Source organism: Oncorhynchus keta, chromosome 30 (assembly GCF_023373465.1).
Source record: "Oncorhynchus keta strain PuntledgeMale-10-30-2019 chromosome 30, Oket_V2, whole genome shotgun sequence".
Classification (NCBI taxonomy): domain Eukaryota; kingdom Metazoa; phylum Chordata; class Actinopteri; order Salmoniformes; family Salmonidae; genus Oncorhynchus; species Oncorhynchus keta.
Genome location: NC_068450.1, coordinates 47,190,270 through 47,211,886, shown reverse-complemented (window position 1 = coordinate 47,211,886; position 21,617 = coordinate 47,190,270). Strand labels below are relative to the sequence as shown.

The 21,617-nt window shown below is 39.6% G+C and overlaps 1 protein-coding gene across 2 annotated transcripts in view; it reads right to left on the bottom strand.

The window, feature by feature from the left end:
- LOC118363584 (leucine-rich repeat and immunoglobulin-like domain-containing nogo receptor-interacting protein 2) overlaps positions 1-21,617 on the bottom strand; it is a 357,562-nt gene that overhangs the window by 150,787 nt on the left and 185,158 nt on the right. For both annotated transcript variants that reach the window (XM_035744577.2, XM_035744580.2), the window contains one exon: positions 9,270-9,348. The gene's annotated coding sequence lies outside the window, so the exon portion shown is untranslated. The remainder of the gene's footprint in view (positions 1-9,269; positions 9,349-21,617) is intronic.

Sequence of the window (21,617 nt, the reverse complement as noted above, 5' to 3'; positions counted from 1 at the left end):
AGGCTTTCTAAAGGTGATGGTGAGGCAAGAACCTTAACTCTATCCTTATTTTTAGCAAGACTCCCTGTACAGTAATGCAAATTGCCTTGCTTACACTTAAATACTTACAATATACACATTCCACAGTTGTGTTAATTGGCGAGATGCAGAAGTGTGATTTGTTTAAAGCAGAGGCCATGCCCCTCTTTGAAGGGAACTTCTATGAGTAAAACACACAAGTCGGTCAAGTCAAAGCAATCAACACAAATTGAATTTCGCACACTGAGTTATTCATTGCTGTTTTCCACAGATCCTACCTCTCTTCATCATCCAACGATCTAAATAACATCAAATGACTTCAACTCACATTTTACATCTCATAGCCATTAAAAGATGAACAATGGATGCTTACTTACAGTGACAATCATATAAATCAAATCAAAACATTTCTTAGCATAATTCGTAAAGGTTGGACTATAATCCTGATGTTTGGGAGAAGACTGACTGTTGAGAACAATCACATTGAATCATTATACTTGGGGAGACGTGAGCATATTGCAAAGAATGATGAGGCATATTGATGTATCATCTACAATAATAGTCAATAGGAATGCCAATCATCGGATGTGACTTATTTTGCCTTGAATACATATTCTCAAAGCAAGCCCAGCAGGCAAAACTGGTTGCAATGATGCCACAAGGATGTCATTACCACCACTGGGAATGAAAATCTACCTATCAATGACTTGATTTTCAATGTGTGTCATACCCATTGATTAAAGACGTCCTTATAGCATCATTGCAACCAGTTTGCCCACTGGGTTTGCCTTGAGATTTCAGAGTGTACTCCATGCCATTGTATTGAGGATACGTCTTGTAGTGGACACACACACAAAGGAGAAACATACCCATCGTTTGAGAGTCTATTCAACTATAATTTCTGAATAGTTCAGAAACTATCATTACCGTACTCGTAGACTTGAAAATAGAAATATGGCGCATTTTTAGGGTCAAACAGCCTGTATTTCGCTCTATTCATACTGTATCCCCATGCTCCATCTTCCTAGAAACCTTCATTGAATTAAATGTGCCTTTAGTGCCCAGAGGAAGCAGGCACTGCCAAATAGCTTGGGCTAGAAAAAGCAAAGAAAACGGAAACATCTATTTCCATGCCCATAATGCATCATCATAACCCCAGCCGCAATGAATTCCTTGCTTCTTTATTTCTGTCCACTATCAGTCGCCAGCAGGCCTGCCTCCATTGCCTCCACAGCCTCGACTCTATGGGCACTCCTTGAAAGACAGAATGCAGTAGCTAAGGCTCCCTCGGCTGTTTGAGACCCTGCCTCTTCAGAGGAGGCTGACGGTCTTCAACACCTGGAAGTGTGGTGCTGAATTAGAAATGATGTTCAACAGTTGCTGAAAAACTATTTTTTTCATGTGTTTCTCTGTCTTATGTAATGAAAAATAGGTTAGTGGGAAATTATTGTGTAATTACTTACACACTGGTGGCTGCATACTATAATGTGCACATTTAAGTTGCACATTATCAGGCACATAATGGATCATAGTAAATCTACTGTATGTAGTCAAATCCACATCACAGCTGGGAATCAGCCACAATAGTCAACACAATATCACATATTATTGTGAAATCGACACAACTGAATTGTTTTTTTTAAATGTTCACCACACGATTATCAAAGTCAATATTTTCGTGTCCACCACATGATTTTCTTCTTCATAACGTATTTGTGTCTATTAAACAATTTTCTTCATAACGAATTCCAATTTGATGGTGCCAAAAATAAATTGAACTGTATTTTAAGACAATTAAGTACTCTATGTTAGCTAGGCGGCTAACGTGAAGTACATGGCTAGGGGTTAAGTAACCTACTGCCTTTTTCTATGATTGAAATGCACTGGAAAACATAAGTAATTTAAGTCTATTTTACAATTTGTGATAGTGGGTTGCAAAAGCAGCACCATTGAATTCCAACACTAAGGGGAAACTCAAACATACCCAAATATTTCTCAATGTTGTGATGGGGGAAGTATTGCATGCCTTGTTATATGGCATTGTATTATTAGAGGCAGGCTGTGAAATCCCTCTTGATATATTGATGTATCCTCCTTCGTTCTAATTATCAGCTCTGTCACATTCTACCTGCATCGCCGGGATGGAGTGTGACAGGTGAGGAAGTCGCCCTGGTATTCAGGGATGTTTTGAAATGCAGCCTATTACACAGCTATCTAGCTGAGAAGATGGGCTGGGCGGTTGGGAGGAAGGAAGGGGAGCAGGCAAGTGGGGGAGAAAGGGTAAGGTCATACCAATCTAATTTGTGCTGCAGTCATGCTGGTTCCTGTGGGCCACCCCCTCAACGCCCACCACTCCTCCAGATCAATACATGGTATGAGCCCTAGCCAAGTCGAGTCACTAGAATGTCAGTCAAAACCTGTTATCTGCCCTAGTGGATGTGCGAGTTGGCTAGGGTCTTAAAATCACATTCTGTAATAGTGGGCCACCAACAATAACATTAACAATGGGTGCAAGTGCATGAGATATGTGACAGATTGAATATTCACAGAGAGGAGGTAATGAGGGCATTAGTACTTCAAGCTTTTATTCGATCATGTGATATGTGGAAACCGTTTTTATCTTCAATGGCCCGACGAGAAAAGTAGTAACCTTGACATGTGCTGAGGAAAATATTGATTTAATACGTAGGCCTGCCCGTTGCTAGAGGGAACAATACATATACACAGTAGGTAAACTAATAATTCCTTGATATATGCTCAAACAGAGCTTATCAACCAGAACACTCAAAATCACCTTGAACATGTGTGGTATTTTAAGAATTAATTGATAATGGGATAGCAGATAGTGAGAAAGCACTTTTGTCATTTGAAATGTTCTACTGCTCCTCCTCTTCGTCCTACTAATACTTATTTTGCATTTCCACTTCTAATATACCTAATTATATTGATTCGCATCAAATAATACTTTACTTTTCTTTGTGGTATTAAAATAACTAGGTAATTCAAATCTAATTGCAAAGATATGCTCTGAGTGTACAACAAAACACCTTCCTAATATTGAGTTACATCCCCCCCCCCCTTTGCCCTCAGAAAAGCCTCAATTCGTTGGGACATGGACTCTAAAGGGGTAGACGAAGGGGAGGAGACAGGTTAAAGAAGGATTTTTAAGCATTCCACAGGGATGCTGGCCCATGTTGACTCCAATTCTTCCCACAGTTGTGTCAAGTTGGCTGGAAGTCCTTTAAATATTTTGTCTTGCCCATTCACCCTCTAAATGCACACATACACAATCCATTGCCCTGAATTGCCCCAAGGCTTAAAATTCCTTCTTTAACCAGTCTCCTCCTCTTCCTCTACACTGAATGAAGTGGATTTAACAAGTGACATCAATAAGGGATCATAGCTTTCAACTAGATTCCCTTGGTCAGTCTGTCATGGAAAGATCGGGTGTTCTTAATGTATTGTACACTCAGTGTATATTTTCTTGTTGTGATACTGCACAACCCAACAGCACTGTTGGAGAACTGAGCCAAAAAACATCAATATGCACAATATCAATACTGTGTACCCACTTGCCTGTTGCCAACACGCAGGTGGCAAAAATTCCATCAATGATTAAGCAAATGAACACATGTATTGATTCTCATATTTTTTTTTAACCAGGCAAGTCAGTTAAGTTAAGTTATTTACAATGATGATCTAGGAACATTGGGTTAACTGTTTTGTTCGGAGGCAGAACAACAGATGTTTACCGTGTCAGATCGGCGATTCGATCGAGCAACCTTTCGGTTACTGGCCCAAAGCTCTAACCATTAGGGTACCTGCTACCTGCTGCCATATGGAATGAAGTGCCCACCAGACAGCAGGGCAGCATCCCAAATGGCACCCTATTCCCTATAAAGTGCCATACTTGTGACCAGAGCCCTATAGGACTTGATGAAATGTAGTGCACTGTGTAGGGAATAGGATGCCATTTGGGACACAGTCCCTGTTATACTGATCAGAGTAATCTGGAGAGTTTGAAGCAATTTAGTTTAATACATTGTTTACAATTAATTTTCAACTGGATGTTTTGCGTGGAGCTTAAATAGGCACATCAAAGTTTGCGTCAATAAAATCTGTGGCGAGACAGCGTCTCAATTGAGTTTCAAAAGAGTACGCCACACCCTGCTGAGTCTTCCTGTGAGAACGGAGAGATTAACATTTTATAGTGATACTGTGGAAGGACACGATCTGTTACCTCTGCTTGCTTTTCAATTAAGACCCAGCATCTCTATATTCCTTCATGTTGAGCGGCTGGGAGAAAGTCTGTCTGAGTTTTGGCTTGTTATATAAAAACTTGTGTCAATATGAGTGTTATGGATTAACAGAGTTGGGTATCCTCCTCCCCAAACATGTTAGGCTGAACAAGCATGCTGCGTTGGAACATGGCTTGGATGAGAGTGATGACTTGAGTGGCATTGATTAATGCAAGATCAGCAATAGGGGCTTGCATGCATTGTTAAAAACTAGATAATAGCATTAACACTTAACACAATTCCCACCAGACATCATCTCAGCCAAAGGTGATAAAATATCCAGTGAGACATCCCAAAATTAACTTTGTGCTGAAAGTATATAGTTCATCAATAACCTTCAACAGCATTTTTTATTTGAATATTCATAATTCACACAAAAAATGTGATTCCTCACTTTACTATTAATAACTCAGAAATGGTTTGATGAGGGCCCAATGCATGCTGGTGAATGTGAATCACAGTGTACATAAACCAATCCTTTTGCCACCTAGATTTGGAGGGCCAGTCCCTTATGGTACAGTGCTGTGGAGTTGTGGGTAAAGAGCTTGATAAATATTGGAAATTAAAATACAAAACTAACCAAGGATTAAAAAAAAACCTTAGGGAAGGCTAAATGTAGTAATCTTTGGGAACAAACATAAAAACTGTATATTCCATATTCAAGGTGACATTTGAAGCTCATGATATTTATAGAACATTCACCCTCAACTGTAATCGACAGATGACCTCTATTGACGACTCCATACTGTTTGAACTATAACCTCAATTCCTTCAATCTGTTTTGAATGGCATTATAATTACATTTTATATCACAAGAAGCAGTTAATGGACTACTGTTATGCCTCAGATAAGTGTCAGATCCACCTCAGTTTGTTCTTTAAATCCAGTTGGTGTACATGTCCTTTAATAAGAGCAAATATAGTTTAATTCCAAAACGCCATACAATGCCTTGAAGAAATATTTTCCCCCTTTTGATTTTCTCTATTTTTGCTCATGGTTTATGCTGAATGTTAGCAGATCTTCAACCAAAACCTAATATTAGATAAAAGAAAACTGAGTGAAAAAAAAGTATACCTATTTTATTTATTTAATTGACAAAGTTCTGCAACACCCAATTCCCCTGGGTGAAAAAGTAATTGGCCTCTTACACTCTGGGTTTTCAAGCATGAACTGCTCTTTTCAAGTCCTACGTTACCACAACATCTTAATTGGGATTAGGTCGGGATATTGACTAGGCCATTAAAAAAAAAAATGTGTTGCGTTTTTGTCACGTCCTGACCGTAGTTCCTTTTTTATGTGTATGTTTTAGTTTGGTTAGGGCGTGAGTTGGGATGGGCATTCTATGTTTTTGTTCTATGTTTTGTATTTCTGCTGTTGGCCTGGTATGGTTCCCAATCAGAGGCAGCTGTCAATCGTTGTCTCTGATTGAGAACCATACTCAGGTAGCCTGTGTTCCCATTATGATTTGTGGGTAGTTGCTTTCTGATTTGTACCTGACAGAACTTTTCCATTTCTTTCATTCAATTTGTTATTTGTTTTGTGTGTTCAGTCTAATAAATTAACATGGACACTTACCACGCTGCATATTGGTCCGATCCTTCCTACTCCTCCTCAAACGAAGAAGACATTCGTTAGAGTTTTAGCCATTTTCAGGTAGACTTTGGAGTGACTACCTCAGCTCTGTACCCCACACACACAATTATCTTTAAGATCCATCAGTCGAGGGCTGAATGTCAAACACAGATTCAAGACCAGGGAGGTTTTCCAATGCCTTAAAAGCAGATATTGACCCTTTGACATTGACCTTTGAGCATGGTGAAGTTATTAATTACACTTTAGCTGGTGTATCAATACACCCATTAACCACAAAGATACAGGTGTCCTTCCTAACTTAGTTGCCAGATAAGAAGAAAACAACTCAGGGATTTCACTGTGAGGCCAATGTTGACTTTAACACAGTTTAATAACTATGATCAGAGAAAACTGAGGATGCTATACTAACATAATTGACAGAGAAAAGAAGGAAGCCTGTACAGAATACAAATATTCCAAAACATGCATCCTGCTTGCAACAAGGCACTTAAATAATACTGCAAAAAAAGTGGCTAAGCAATTCACTTTTTATCGTATTTTTATGTTTGTGGCAAATCCAGTACAACACATCATCCAGTACAACACTCTCCATATTTTCAAGCATAGTGTTGGCTGCATCATGTTATGGGTATGCAATATTTAAGGACTGAGTTTTACAGTCTACAAAAATTAAACGGAATGGAGCCAAGCACAGACAAAATCCTAGAGGAAAACCTGTCTGCTTTCCAACAGACACTGGGAGACAAATTCACCTTTCAGCAAGACAATAACCTAATAGCCATGGCCAAATCTAAACTGGAATTTCTTACCAAGAAGACTGTGAATGTAATCTGGTTGAGTTACAGTTTTGACTTTAAAAAATCTACCAATTTGACAGAGCTTGATGAATTTTGTAAATAATTATGGGCAAATACTGTACAATCCAGGTGTGCAAAGCTCCTATAGACTTATTCAGAAAGACTCAAAGCTGGAATCGCTGCCAAATGTGATTTTAACATGTATTGACTCAGGAGTGTGAATGCTTATGTAATTGAAATATTTCTGTATTTCATTTTCAATAAATGTCAATAGATGTTTTCACATTATGGGTGAGAAAACTGATCTACTGAATACAGGCTGTAACAACACAGAATGTGGAATAAGTCAGGGTATGATTACTTCTGAATGTACTGCATTTGTTTGAAACCTAGTTGGTTTTATTTCAGAGAGACAAACAAATCACATTTTATCCATCTGCCTCTGCTAGGTTTTATACAGTCAAATGTGACAAATAATTACATGTAATAATGACAACCATACAAATGGTAGATTTGTGACATCAACATAAAAAAAGCATATATATTAAACAAAAATATTTCTCCATTTCACAGTGTGTCTTGTGCTGGGTACAATAAAAGGCAATTATAAAGATAATTTAATTGTAATTTCTCTACCATAAACCGCCTCCAACATTGTTCTAGAGAATTTAGCAGTACGTCCAACCGGCCTCACAACGGCAGACAACATGTAACTATGCCAGCCCACGACCTTCACCTGTGGTATCGTCTGAGACCAACCACCTGGACAGTTTACGAAACTGAGGAGCATTTCTGTCTGTAAAAAAGCCCTTTTGGGGTGGAAAAAATAATTCTGATTGGATGGGCTGGCTCCCAAGTGGGTGGGCCTATCCCCAGTCATGTGAAATCTATAGATTATAGCGCCCAATGAATGCAAAACACTATAGCGTAAGGCTAAACTCAACAACAACTGAAACATCCGCTCACTGTCAACTGCATTTATTTTCAGCAAACTTAACATGTGTACATATTTGTGTGAACAGATTCAACAACTGAGACAAACTGAACAGGTTCCACAGACATGTGACTAACATAAATGGAATAATGTGTCCCTGAACCCTGAACATAGGGGGGTCAAAATTAAAAGTAGCAGTTTGTATCTGGTGTGACCACCAGCTCCATTAAGTACTGCAGTAGATCTCCTCCTCATGGACTACACCAGATTTCCCAGTTCTTGCTGTGATATGTTACCCCACTCTTACACCAAGGCACCTGCAAGTTCCCAGACATTTCTGGGGGGAATGGCCCTAGCCCTCAGGTCCCAGACTTGCTCAATGGGATTCGGGCTCTGCAGAACACTGACATTCCTTTCTTGCAGGAAATCACTCACAAAACGAGCAGTATGGCTTGGTGGCATTGTCATTGTCATCAGGTGTGATATTCGGATGTACCCATCCTGTGCAGGTGTTGTTACACATGGTCTGCCACTGCGAGGACGGTCAGCTGTCCATCCTGTCTCCCTGTGGAGCTGTCTTAGTTTTCTCACAGTACGGACATTGCAATTTATTGGCCACATCTGCAGTCCTCATGCCTCCTTGCAGCATGCCTAAGGCACGTTCACGCAGATGAGCAGGGACCCTGGGCATTTTCAGTTGGTGTTTTTCAGAGTCAGTAGAAAGTTATCATAACTGTGACCTTAATTGCCTACCGTCTGTAAGCTGTTAGTGTCTTAATGACTGTTCCACAGGTGCGTGTTCATGAATTATTTATGGTTCATTGAACAAGCATGGGAAACAGTGTTAGAACCCTTTACAATGAAGATCTGTGAAGTTATTTGGATTTTTATGAATTATCTTTGAAAGACAGGGTCCTGAAAAAGGAACGTTTCTTTTTTTGCCGAGTTTAGATGTACGTATATATGTTAAATATACAGGTTACAAACATTCGATCACATTTAAGCAGTGAAAATGCAAATGTGAAGAATTGGTGTTTATCGCATTTCCCAAACCATAATAGTGTGTTTCAGCAGTCAAAGAGGATATATAAGAGAAACAGCCATCTCTAATCATCCCTTGGTGGGTTGTATCATGGGAATATGTGGAACACGCAGTATATAGCCAATAAAGAATATTACATTGTGTAATGTCATTGCCTCATCTTATAAGATGTTATGCTGTACCATAGATCTAATTCAGCCCTTAAATTCCTCCTGGCTTCTATACAGCTAACCATCAATTGGATTCATGACTCCCTACTCTTTTCAATTCAATCGCATTGACTTCATCCCCCCCCCCTCACAACGGGACCACGGTTTAGGAAAACACCCATAGGGTAATGAATTACCTGCTGATTGCTTGGTATGTTTCAATACAACCACCTAACACCTTTCTCCTCTCCAAACTCAAAATAGCTCACGCTATGCATCAAAGACCTCCTTGATAAGTTAATCGGAACTATCTGTTACCAAATATAGAGAGAAATTCACTGGAGTCTGAACTGACATGGGAACGAAATCAACCACAATCGAAGCCAAACAGTTGAGACGAAAACAGATGATCAGACATTGTGAATGCTTGGTACTTACCACTTTGAGAAGCAATCATCCTCTCAGCCATGGCCTGTTCTTTCCCCCCCAGTTATCACTGTTTTTCAGGCTTCTATATCTGGTTGGAAAGAGAGAGAGAGAGAGCACGTTAGAGAGCGAGGGCAACAGAGATCGATCACAGGTAAGCTTATGATCTGGTAAGTAGAGTGTGGATCCAAACGCAAAGAACAACATTTCAATCAGTGTTCAAAACCAAATTGTTACGGACACTGTCAGAAGTTGTGGATATTGTTGCCTACCCTCACCACCTGGGGTTTATACATTCTACATGCGGCCCGTCAGGAAGTCCAGTACCCAGTTGCACAGGGCGGGGTCGAAAGGCCCCAGAGTCTGCAACACCACTAAGCAAGGGGCACCACCAAAAGCGGCACCATGAAGACCAAGGAGCTCTCCAAACAGGTCAGGGACAGAGTTAAAGGTACAGATCAGGGTTGACCCAGGCTCGAGACGAGCTTGGAGGGTACTATGGGTGTTAAATGCCGAGCTGTAGTCGATGAACAGCATTCTCACATAGGTATTCCTCTTGTCCAGATGGGTTAGGGCAGTGTGCAGTATGGTTGAGATTGCATCGTCTGTGGACCTATTTGGGCGGTAAGCAAATTGGAGTGGGTCTAGGGTGTCAGGTAGGGTGGAGGTGATATGGTCCTTGACTCGTCTCTCAAAGCACTTCATGATGACGGAAGTGAGTGCTATGGTGCTACTGGGCGGTAGTCGTTTAGCTCAGTTACCTTAGCTTTCTTGGGAACAGGAACAATGGTGGCCCTCTTGAAGCATGTGGGAACAGCAGACTGGGATAGAGATTGATTGAATATGTCCGTAAACACACCAGCCAGCTGGTCTGCACATGCTCTGAGGGCACGCTGGGGATGACGTCTGGGCCTGCAGCCTTGCGAGGGTTAACACGTTTAAATGTTTTACTCACCTCGGCTGCAGTGAAGGAGAGGCCCTAAGCATGCTGCTAAAGCAACACTCAAGTGGTTTAAGGGGAAACATTTAAATGTCTTGGAATGGCCTAGTCAAAGCCCAGACCTCAATACAATTGAGAATCTGTGGTGTGACTTAAAGATTGCCGTACACCAGCGGAACCCATCCAACTTGAAGGAGCTGGAGCAGTTTTGCCTTGAGGAATGGGCAGAAATCCCAGTGGCTCGATGTGCGGTGTGTTTACGGACATATTCAATCAATCTCTATCCCAGTCTGCTGTTCCCACATGCTTCAAGAAGACATACCCCAACAGACTTGCAGCTGTAATTGCTGCAAAAGGTGGCTCTACAAAGTTTTGACTTTGGGGGGGTAAATAGTTATTTTTGATGGCTGTAATACATAGATATGCCTATTCTGGACAACCCTGTTTCACTCCTCTTGACATCCATTATTTACTATTTTACACCTGGGGTTACAATACATAACTTTAACCCATATGTATATGAGATTCTTCAAAATTTAAATAATCCAGCCGTGTATATAAACATTCTAATCGTTCTTTATCAAAATGCCTTTTCAAAATCAGCTATGAACATCATAGTTTTATATTGTTTCCAGGACTTGTCTTATATTATATCCTATGTACCGTCTATGTAAGAAATATATATATTCTATGGGCTATGCATTTGCTTGAATTTTGGCATCACAACACTGAAGTGTAAGGGGTCTCCAGTTTTTCTGGGTGAACTGAATCTTTATATTTACGACCGGGGTCCGGTTTCAGTAATAGTAAACTATATGTATTATATTCCTTATTTTCTACTTAGCTATTAAATTGTTTTAAGAAGGTCATACCAAGGATAATTTAGCTATTTTATTTAGAATTTTAAGACCACTTGATTTTGTTTTTTATATATATATTTTTGGGAAAAACATTTTGGGGCCTTACTGCTATTAGACCATACAAACGTATTGCTTAAAAGATTCGCTACATTTAAAAACAGATAGTCCCTTCCAAAAATCTTAGAGGAAGTTTCATCTAATGAGTCATAATACCCATAAAACCTAATGGCAAAACAATAATGTGTGATGCATACACAATGTGGGATGCATACACGAACACACCCCACCACACCCCTTCACACAAACACCTCTACCCCTCTCTCCCCTGCCACCAATAGACCGCTCCCACCCCCACACATACACACACATACACACACACATACATACACACTCACACATGACCACAAGCTCAGTTGTTCCATCCCCTAGCCCAACTCAAGAGTATAGTTGATGTGTGAATGCGTATTGAGAAGGCATGCCAAATTGAGCAGGAATGGGAACCAACCAATGTATTGTCCTTTCTGCTGGAGATAGGAAATCCCCCCCCCCACCATTCACACACACTGGTCCCCTGTTCTTCCCAGGCACCTCTGTGTAGTCAAACCATTGGATTATTCTGTGCCTCCAGGGTCACAATAATTTACCCCGTACCAATGAAATACTGCACTTTTTGACCATCTCAAAAACCAAGCATATTGGCATAATCCAAAACCCCAAATGTAATGAATTTCATTCGTATTTTTTCTCCCTAACACAATCCTTTCCTGTCCCCTGTAAAACAGTGTGACCTTAGTGATATACGTTGGCACCTGTCTGTTGCTCTTGGGCCTAATAATGAGTCCATCCACACAGGCTTGAGGGGAACAGCACACAGGAAGGTGATTATGAGGAAGGAGTGCCTGAGTTGTTAATGAGACATGATGAGAAAGAGGAGTGAGGCTAATATTAATTCTTTATTCTGTGTCCCAAATTGCATTCTATTCCCTGTGTAGTGATAGGGTTCTGGTCAAAAGTAGTGGACGATATAATGAGTTTAAAGGCAGGGAGACAAAAAAAACAATGAGGACGACTTGTAAAATCAGCCTTGACTCCCAGTACTACACGTACCCCATTAAGAGTTCAAGGACAAAAGCTGTCCTGCTATTTGATCATTTATCCATTGGATCCCATCGTTAAGCCAAATCTGACTTTTTTCACACTGCCCTGGGAATTTTGATGGGCTGCGAAATTGTGATTTCTTAACACGCTACTAACAAGAGATCAGACAGAGCTCTGAGCTTAATCATGGTTGCAATAAGCAGAATAAACTATACAGACCAGCTGATCTGTCATTGTTAGTGTCAAGCCAGCTTGATACTAGACAGTGGAAATGGTTATTGTCTGTGTTCACTACTCCCACCCCAATGAAGTAACGTCAGGAACAAGAATATCTAAATAGGAAAAAGATACATGGAAACATATCACATATTACAACTGAAATAAAACGATTTGACTGCAAATGTCAATTATGAAGATTTAGTTAACATGTTTAACGCCTACAATGAAAATAAAGTTATTGAAGACTGACTGCTAATTAATTGCCACATTGTAAATGAAAGTAATGTGGATTGCAGCAACATGTGTGATAGACAATTTAAATATAATTTTAACCAAGCACTTTGCATCTGTTTCATTGATTTAAGATAACCAAATAACAATAAATTACTCTCCCTACCATAATAAGTACAATAAAGTACAATATTTCCAGGGCCGGACTATTGCATTTGGGAGCACCGGAGCGCCGATCTTCAGGGGGCCCACACTGATTTTGTTAGTCACTCTCACTCAGCTATTATATTAACATAGCTTAAGTCATGGAAAAATGTGTAGGATTGCAGGAAATGAGATTTAATACGGTTAAGATTTCTCTCCATCCCATGGAAAAATGGGTAGAATTGAATAAAATGTATAATACAATTGCAACATTGCAGATTTCAAGGTAATTTCCTCATATATTCTATATATTTAGCCAGAGAGAATATTGAAGTTTTGAAGCACATTTCTTGCAACTCTACACATTATGCTATCGTATGCTATCTGGAGGGTTTCAACCCACAACCCCCAAAATGCTAAATATGTTGGGGGCTGCTTGAAGGTCCCGTTCTGTAATTCGTCCCTGAATATGCCACAGTAGGCCTAGGCTATTACTGTTATGCCACAGTAGGCCTAGGCTATTATTACTGTAGCCCCGTAAAAAAATATATAAAGGTTCAATTTTGAGGAAACAAAAGTAATTATAATATAATTTGTGCAACTTTAAATACATCTATTATAATACAATAAAATGTAATAAAAAAATACAACCAATCACAATTTAGATTCAAATGTCAAATGTGTAACAATTCACGAGTATTTCCTTTACCCCTCTTGATAAGAAATTGCCATATTTTATTAAGACATTCGTCAATTAGCTAAATTGGAAATGAAAAAGTAATCACACACCCATGTGTAGGGTAGGCTACATTGCCATAGTAGATTTGCCTTGGTAAACGAGGAAATTAAATACTTTATTTCAAGATTAAATTGTTCCGAGGATAATATCCACGAGAGCGAAATCACATAGTCCTTAATTTAAAAAAATTATAATCTAAGGGTTAACCCAAACATCAGCTTCGGGGAAAGGTAAATTGGGGGCCAATAATGGTTGCAATAGAAATCAGCATGCATTGATGGTTTAACGAGAGACAAGCTGGCGATTAATCTGGTGGCCATCGATGGTTACATTTGGCCTTAAGATTATACATTTATTTGGTTGTGATCTTTGGACAATACCTATTTTGGATGCAGCAGTTGTTAGCTAGAATGCTAACACTCATTGACATGGCTTGTAGAAAAGCAGGTCAAAGAGCCATTTTACTGGTTGAAGTTGAAGTGTTTTTTTTAAGTATAATACTGTGTTGTGACAATAACACAAACATTATATTAAGCAGGACATTCATGAAAGCCTTAAAATCCAATTATAATCCAAAAGTAGTGTGAAATGCACTCAAAAGCACCATGTAAAATGAGGCTTTTTTTGCTGACGGTATATGAGAACTCCGCCATGTTCTGCATCCAAATTGTGCACATCACCCATGTGCGGCAATGTTTGAAAACACAGAGAGGGACATATTAATGTATTATAAATTAATACCTTTCCTTTCGGGGCCACCGTATATTAACGTTATGCAGTTCCAAAACGAAATATTTAATGCAGAATATAAGGTTCCATGCCTTGTGGTAAAGGCACTGCTGCAGCATTTGCTACCTGGAATGAAGATGAATAACCTGGAAGTCACCACTAACCCTTCTTAATTAAAAGACCATAATGCATGTTCATTGTCAAGAGCGTCAGGGTGCTGAGAACATTGTGGCCAAAATGCATTTGTTCAAACCCCAACTTTTGCATCAGCTCAACTGAGCCTGACACCATCCTAACCTGCCAGCCTAATCACCTGCGTTGACAATTTCTGTCAGTGAATTGGTTGTAATATTTCCCCTGTCAGCACTTGTGACTTCTGGCAATGAACGTGTGTGAGAGTTAATCGTAGCTCTTCTTCCTCTAGGAACCCATAAAGAACAAAATATAAATGCAACATGTAAACTCTTTGTCCCATGTTTAATGAAAAATAAATATCACAGACATTTTTCATATGCAAAAAAAAAAACGTATTTCACTCAAATGTAGTGCTCAAATTTGTTAGTGAGCTTTTCTCCTTTGCTAATATAATCCATCCACCTGACAGCATGATCATTACACAGGTGCACCTTATGCTGGTGACAATAAAAGGCTACTCTAAAATGTGCAGTATTATCACACAAAACAATGGGTTATGGTGTGTTCAGGCAGAAGCTACGGACAACGAACACAATATTATTGCATTTCACCGGTGGCAATTTGAATGCACAGAGATACTATGACGAGGTTCTGACATTCATCTGCCGCCGTCAAGTCATGTTTCAGCATGATAATGCAAGGCCCCATGTCGCAAGGATCTGTACACAAATTCTGGAAGCTGAAATGTCCCAGTTCTTCCATGGCCTGCATACTAACCAGACATGCCACCCATTGAGCATGTTTGGGATGCTCTGGATCAACATGTATGACAGAGTGTTCCAGTTCCTGCCAATATCCAGCGACACCAGCAGCATTCCACAGGCCACAATCAACAGCCTGATCAACTCTATACAAAGGAGATGTGTCACGCTGCATGAGGCAAATGGTGGTCACACCAAATACTGACTGGTTTTCTGATCCACACCCGTACCTTTATTTTAGGTACAGTATCTGTGACCAAGAGATGCATTCCTAGTCATGAAATTCATAGATTAGGCCCAATTAATTTATTTCAATTGACTGATTTCCTCATGTTAACTAACTCAGTAAAAAACTCAGTAAAATCTTCTAAATATTTGCATGTTGTGTTTATATTTCTGTTCAGTATATTTCAACACATTACCCTTATGTTAGGAAATGGAGAAAGAAATACAAATTCAGGCAGATTGTCTCATAGGCATTCAGGTGAAAAATGTTGCATTGAGGGGACTATACTATGACCTCAATAATCTGACTGTAAGGAAAGTTATCAAAAACACAATAGAAATCGCATCTGTCATCCTCCAGTAAGCAAAAGCAATGTATAGAACAACTTAATGAAAGAGAGAGATTTACTCCAAGCAAAATATTAGGAAATGTAGCTGTCTACATTCTTTCTTAGATGGTCATACATCTTTTGACAAATATACCTTTCTCTTTCATTGTCCGGTAATTTATGTGCGTGGCTGCTAGCCAAATAGCGTTGCACTTCTTTTGTCAGCTGATGAAAATGAATTTATTTTTGGCTGAATGCATTCATTTACTTTGTGTGACGAGAAACTAGTTACACACCACTTATCACTCTACTGAAGCAAAAAAAACACATTGCTGCTTTTTTTTTTACTGCTACCGGGTTACCATCAGACAAGAATGGTGAGGCAGATCGGTGGTACCGACTTCAGACGAGTCACGTGACGCTTCGGAGCAAATTGAAGAACATCATCATGTTCTTGAGAGTCATCTTTCCATCCGGGTCATATTAGTTTGTACCCCAAACCGTTCGGATGCTACAGACATTTTCATGAGAAGACCGATTTTCGGGATGGCTTCTGGTCTGACAAACACCAGTGTAGTTCTGCCACCTTCCATCGCCGATGGGGAAGGCCGACATCAATGGATCAGATGGATTGAGACGCAGCCGATGCGGAAGGCCGACATTGATGGATGATGGATTGAGACGCAGCCGACGCAGATAATGTATGTCTAGCTGAAACAGAGATTTTTATGGGGATTTGTTTATAATTCTAATTAGATGTAGATGTACACATCGACTCCAAGGGGTTATGTACTTTGGGGGCATGAGGCAGTGTCCTCTAGATGTGTTGTTTGCAAATACTTTCTAGATATTGTGCAGACAAATTAATTATACTGTAATGAAATACACTGATGTGCGATATCTTTGAAGAACACTTGACAATCCAGGAATGCACCCAAGGGCTCAATATGGCAAGACATAAACAAGTTGAAAGCAAGACAACTTATTCCTCCATGTCCTGAAGAGACATCATATCATTTTTTTTCTTTCTGAAAATCCCCAGTTGAGTGACCAACACATTTGCAATCAACACTACACAGGGACATTGCAACCCTTGACATTCCGCATATCAAACAAACCTAACGAGTGGCCAATGGTTGCAAGATGAAATTGCTGACAATACAATTGTCAAATGTTTGAGCAGATACCTCATTTTGAACTGTGGATTGTGTATCAACATACACACTCACTACAAAGATACAGGCACCCTTCCTAAATGACTTGCCGAAGAGGAAGGAAAACGCTCAGGGATTTCACCATGAGGCCAAATGGGATTTTAAAACAGATAAGACTACAATGGCTATGATAGGAGAAAACTATGTATGGATCAACAACATTATAGTTACTTCACAATACTAATGTAAATTAGTGAAAAGAAGGAAGCCTGTACAGAATAAACATATTCAAAAACATGCATCCTGTTTGCAATAAGGCACTAAAATCAGTAAAGTAATACTGCAACAAATGTGGTAAAGAAATTAACTTTTTGTCCTGAAAAAAAGGTGTTATGTTTGGAGGAAATCCAACAGTACCACTGTTCATATTTTCAAGAACGGTGGTGGCTGCATAATTTTATGGGTATGCTTGTCATCGGCAAGGACTAGGGAGTTTTTTTTTAGGATAAAAATAAACGGAGTAGATCCAAGCACAAGCAAAATCCTAGAGGAAAATCTGTCTCAGTCTGCTTTTCAACAGACACTGGGAAACAAATTCACCTTTCACCAAGACAATAACCTAAAACACAAGGACAAGATGACATTTTATGTTCCTGAGTGGCCTACTTACAGTTTGTATTTAAATCGTCTTGAAAAATCTATGGCAAGACTTGAAAATGGATGGCTGCAATGATCAACAAACAACTTGACAATTTTTCTTAAAGAATAAATCCAGGTGTAAAAGCTCTTAGAGACTTACCCTGAAATACTCTCAGCTGTAACCACAGTCAAAGGTGATTCTAACATGTATGACTCAGGCGGTATAATAATGACCTAATCAAGACAAATATGTGTTTGATTAATAAAAAAATGAAGAGTATTTTGTGTAGGTCGTTGACAAAAATTAGAATGTAATACATTTTAGTCCCACTTTGTGGGACTGTATAACAAATTGCTGTATAGCTGTAAATGCCGTTTAACAAATTGTGGAAAAAGTTAAGGGTTGTGAGTACATTTGAAGGAACTGAAGTATATAAGTCCAATGAGAAATGCTTTCTCACCAAAGCTGAACGGGTGTCTTTTCATCTAAAGGAGCTCAGTTTAATACAGATAATCTAATTACTTTGCGCAGCTGGACATCCTTCATACATTCCTTTCAATCTTAAGCATTTGATTACATGTAAACACATGCTTGATTTACTCCTTACTGTGCGCAAATCTGCCGGCTTGTTGTGATGGATGACAAGAAACCAATTAATCACATCATTATACCAATTAGAAACCATGTTTGCTCCGATGGAGGCAAAAAACAGAGAGAAGTGATAGGAAGTTGATCTGATTCACCAACGCTCCCTCCCAAATAAATAAATAAAACGGTGCCATAAACAATATATTATTTTTTGCAGAGGTTAGGGAGGTCTTTCTATTGACACATATTTATAATATATCTAAGTTTCCATTAGGAATATGAAACATGAGAACTGGACTGCGTGTACTATGGCCACCCTAATGTGGAGTATTTACTGTGTAAATACAGGTTCCATCCATAGCAACTTAAGTGTGTAGCCTTGTCATCCAGACCCTATTAGCAAAGCTCATTAGACATTTTATACCTTCTGCGTTCCTTCTTTTCTTAACCACCACTCCACCACCTCCAAACATATTAACTCCACCAGGCAGCGTTTGCAGCGCTCTGTGGCACTCAGGTCCTGAAGGGCTCGATATCAAATAAAGCAGACTTGACTGGCTATGGCTCACAGGGCCTCCGAGTGGCTCCTCTGAGGGAAGCAGGGCGGCAGAAGAAACTGCAGCTCCGCATGCTCTCTCTCTGTTCCCCTCTGCCGACTCAGTGGCCCACGTTTCGTTAATGAGAACCGGCAACACACACAGACACATGTACCGTGTCGACTCTAATTATATTACAAAGCACTGCCCCTCCACCGAGGCCCCCAGTGGCATTGTGTAATGTACTCCAAAGGGTTTCTAAAAGGCAAAACATCTTAATGTGCATTCTGAGTGCATCCAGTTGAAGCACATAGAAAATGCTAACAACAAAACAGTAGATGCCAGCAAGGGTCATTGTTCTGCATTTTGTATGTTATTCTTGCTATCTCGCTGATTGAGTGTGGTACTTGCCACTGTACGGACATGGCACCACTTCTACAAGTAGAATGATGTATTTTTCCCACTTTAGAGGTAAGAATGTGTTACAGAGATCATTACGCAAACATAATGAGCTTGTTAGGGTGATGTCACCTCCTGTGCAGAAAATTAGTCCCCTGCTCTGGGAGGCCATAGGACGAGTGCTGGAGCTATGATTTCCACGATTTGAACTTGAAGGGGTTTTGTTGGAAAAATTGAGTTTGACCAGAATCTACCACTTGCGCTATTATATGGTGTTGTAATAACATTATTATACCTTTTGCCACGGGGTAATTCCAGGTGTGGTCGAGTCTGACGGCGGGAAATGGCCTAGAGAACAATTGGTTCAAATTCCACGTGAAGGCACTTCAGACGAGTATCTGAAGAAAACATTGATAGCTACATATAAACTGAAATGATATTGCAATACTGCGGAGCCTTGAAGAACAAGGAACTATTCTCAAAGGGAAATTATTTTTGGGACAAAAATGACATCCTCTCTCACCTGGATGAATGGTATTATGGAAGAGTGTTAGAATGAAAAGAGAAAAGGACAGTGCATTCACCTGAATATGTTGGTGCCGCAATGATCTTCAATATTTGCATGCTGCCAGTTCTAATATGCATTAGATACCATTAGTCACACAGACAATAGTAAGATAGGAATTACAATAATACACAGTAGTGGTGCTTGGGTAAAATCACTGGGGAAGCCAGGGGGGAAAAAAGCCATATTACAACCTACGTGTTATGATAATTGATTTGTTTGCTCAATAACTCCATAACTTAGCAACCTCTGTCCGGTGACGTTTACAAAGCATATTGTATGTAACAAACAGTTACATGACATACAGCATGGTCAAGCAAGTGAATGTTTCTGACATTTTCAACTACTTAATAACAACTATTGATTTAGAACACTGGAGAGTTCCCGCAACTCACAACGAAAAGAGGAGCTGCCATTTATTTCAACATCATCAAATCACCTATGCTTAGTCTAATACTGTGACACCTAAAAAAGTCCAAAAATGATTCTGTCCAATCAACGTGAGCTAAATATCATGTGGCTGTCCATGGAACTGATTTCTGTGTGTGTGTGTGTGGTGTGCGTAAGTAGAAAAAACATGACTCACCCTACTTGTAGAGCAACGCCGATGCCATCCTACTCTGTTTCATGTTGTCGAAATGGTCTATGACTCTGTCATACAATATAGTACACACTTGTATTTGTTGTTGTCCTAGGCTACATAGCTAAAATGCTTGCTTGCTAGCCTAACTTCCTTTCATGGGAAACGATGAGTCAGCTAGTCGTTAAAAATGTAAATGGTAAAACATTTAAAAAGTTATAATTTTCAGATATAACAAAACTAAGTATATTCACATGTCACCAAATTATTTATTAAAACACACTGTTTTGCAATGAAGGTCAACAGTAGCCTCAGCAGCACTCTGTATGGTAGCACCATGGTGCAGCCGGAGGACAGCTAGCTTCCGTACTCCTGTCAATACATTGACTTACAAAACCTAGGAGACTCATGGTTCTCACCCCCTTCCATTGATTTACACAGTAATTATGACAACTTCCAGAGGACGTCCTCCAACCTATCAGAGCTCTTGCTGAATGAACTATTGTCCACCCAATCAAAGCATCAGAGAGTGAATCTAGTACTGAAAGCATAAGCTACAGCTAGCTAGTACTGCAGTGCATAACATGTGGTAAGTTGTTGACTTAAATAGAGAGAAAGACAATAGTTTAACAGTTTTGCACAAATTAATTTCATAAAGAATGAAGGAGAAGCAAGAACGATAGAGATTTCATTTTTTTTTCACTTTCAGTTTCACTTACTTAGCTAGCAAACCCAGCTCTAGCTAGTTTAGCCTACTCAAACACCCTGCTCAAACAGAGTGATGCTATACTATCCATCTGGCTGTGACTATCCCAAAAAACACTGTTACTCTTCCAAGTCATGGTAAGCTTTTGGTTATTACCACCGGGGCCCGTCAGTGTAAGTGCTAACTGACTATACACTGTAAAGTCACTGCATGATTGTAGCGGATTTACTAACACATTAGCTATGTTGACTATGGCATTACTTTAGCTAATATTCTACAAAGATGTCGGCTGTGTGTAGCAATTATGATATGGTTTGGCTTGGAAAGTTATTTTTTTGCCTGGTTACAATAAGCTGATGTGTTGTGCTTTGAAGTCCACAAAGGAAGGGAAAGGTGAGAGGAGGAGAGCACATAGATGGAAGAAGGAATACAACGTGACTGCTATGAATGTGAACTGTTTCAATTGTTTAAGAGTTTCTCAAATGGAAGCAAACAAAACAGGGATAAACATACCTGCATTTGTCCAATAGAAACTCTAGTTTGCAACATTTTCTCTCGACTTGTGTGCACCTACATTATAATATTTAATTCATAGGCTAGGTTGTAGCAACCTCATGATGGTTATAGGGACAATTTTAGTATTATGTAGTAGCATTGATGTCACATTGAACTTGGTGAATGGAATATGAATGACAGTCATCCAATATGCTGTGATAGAAATAAAGCCATGCTCATGAAAACAAAGTGTCCTCCCTCATCTTTAACAGCACCGAACACCACTG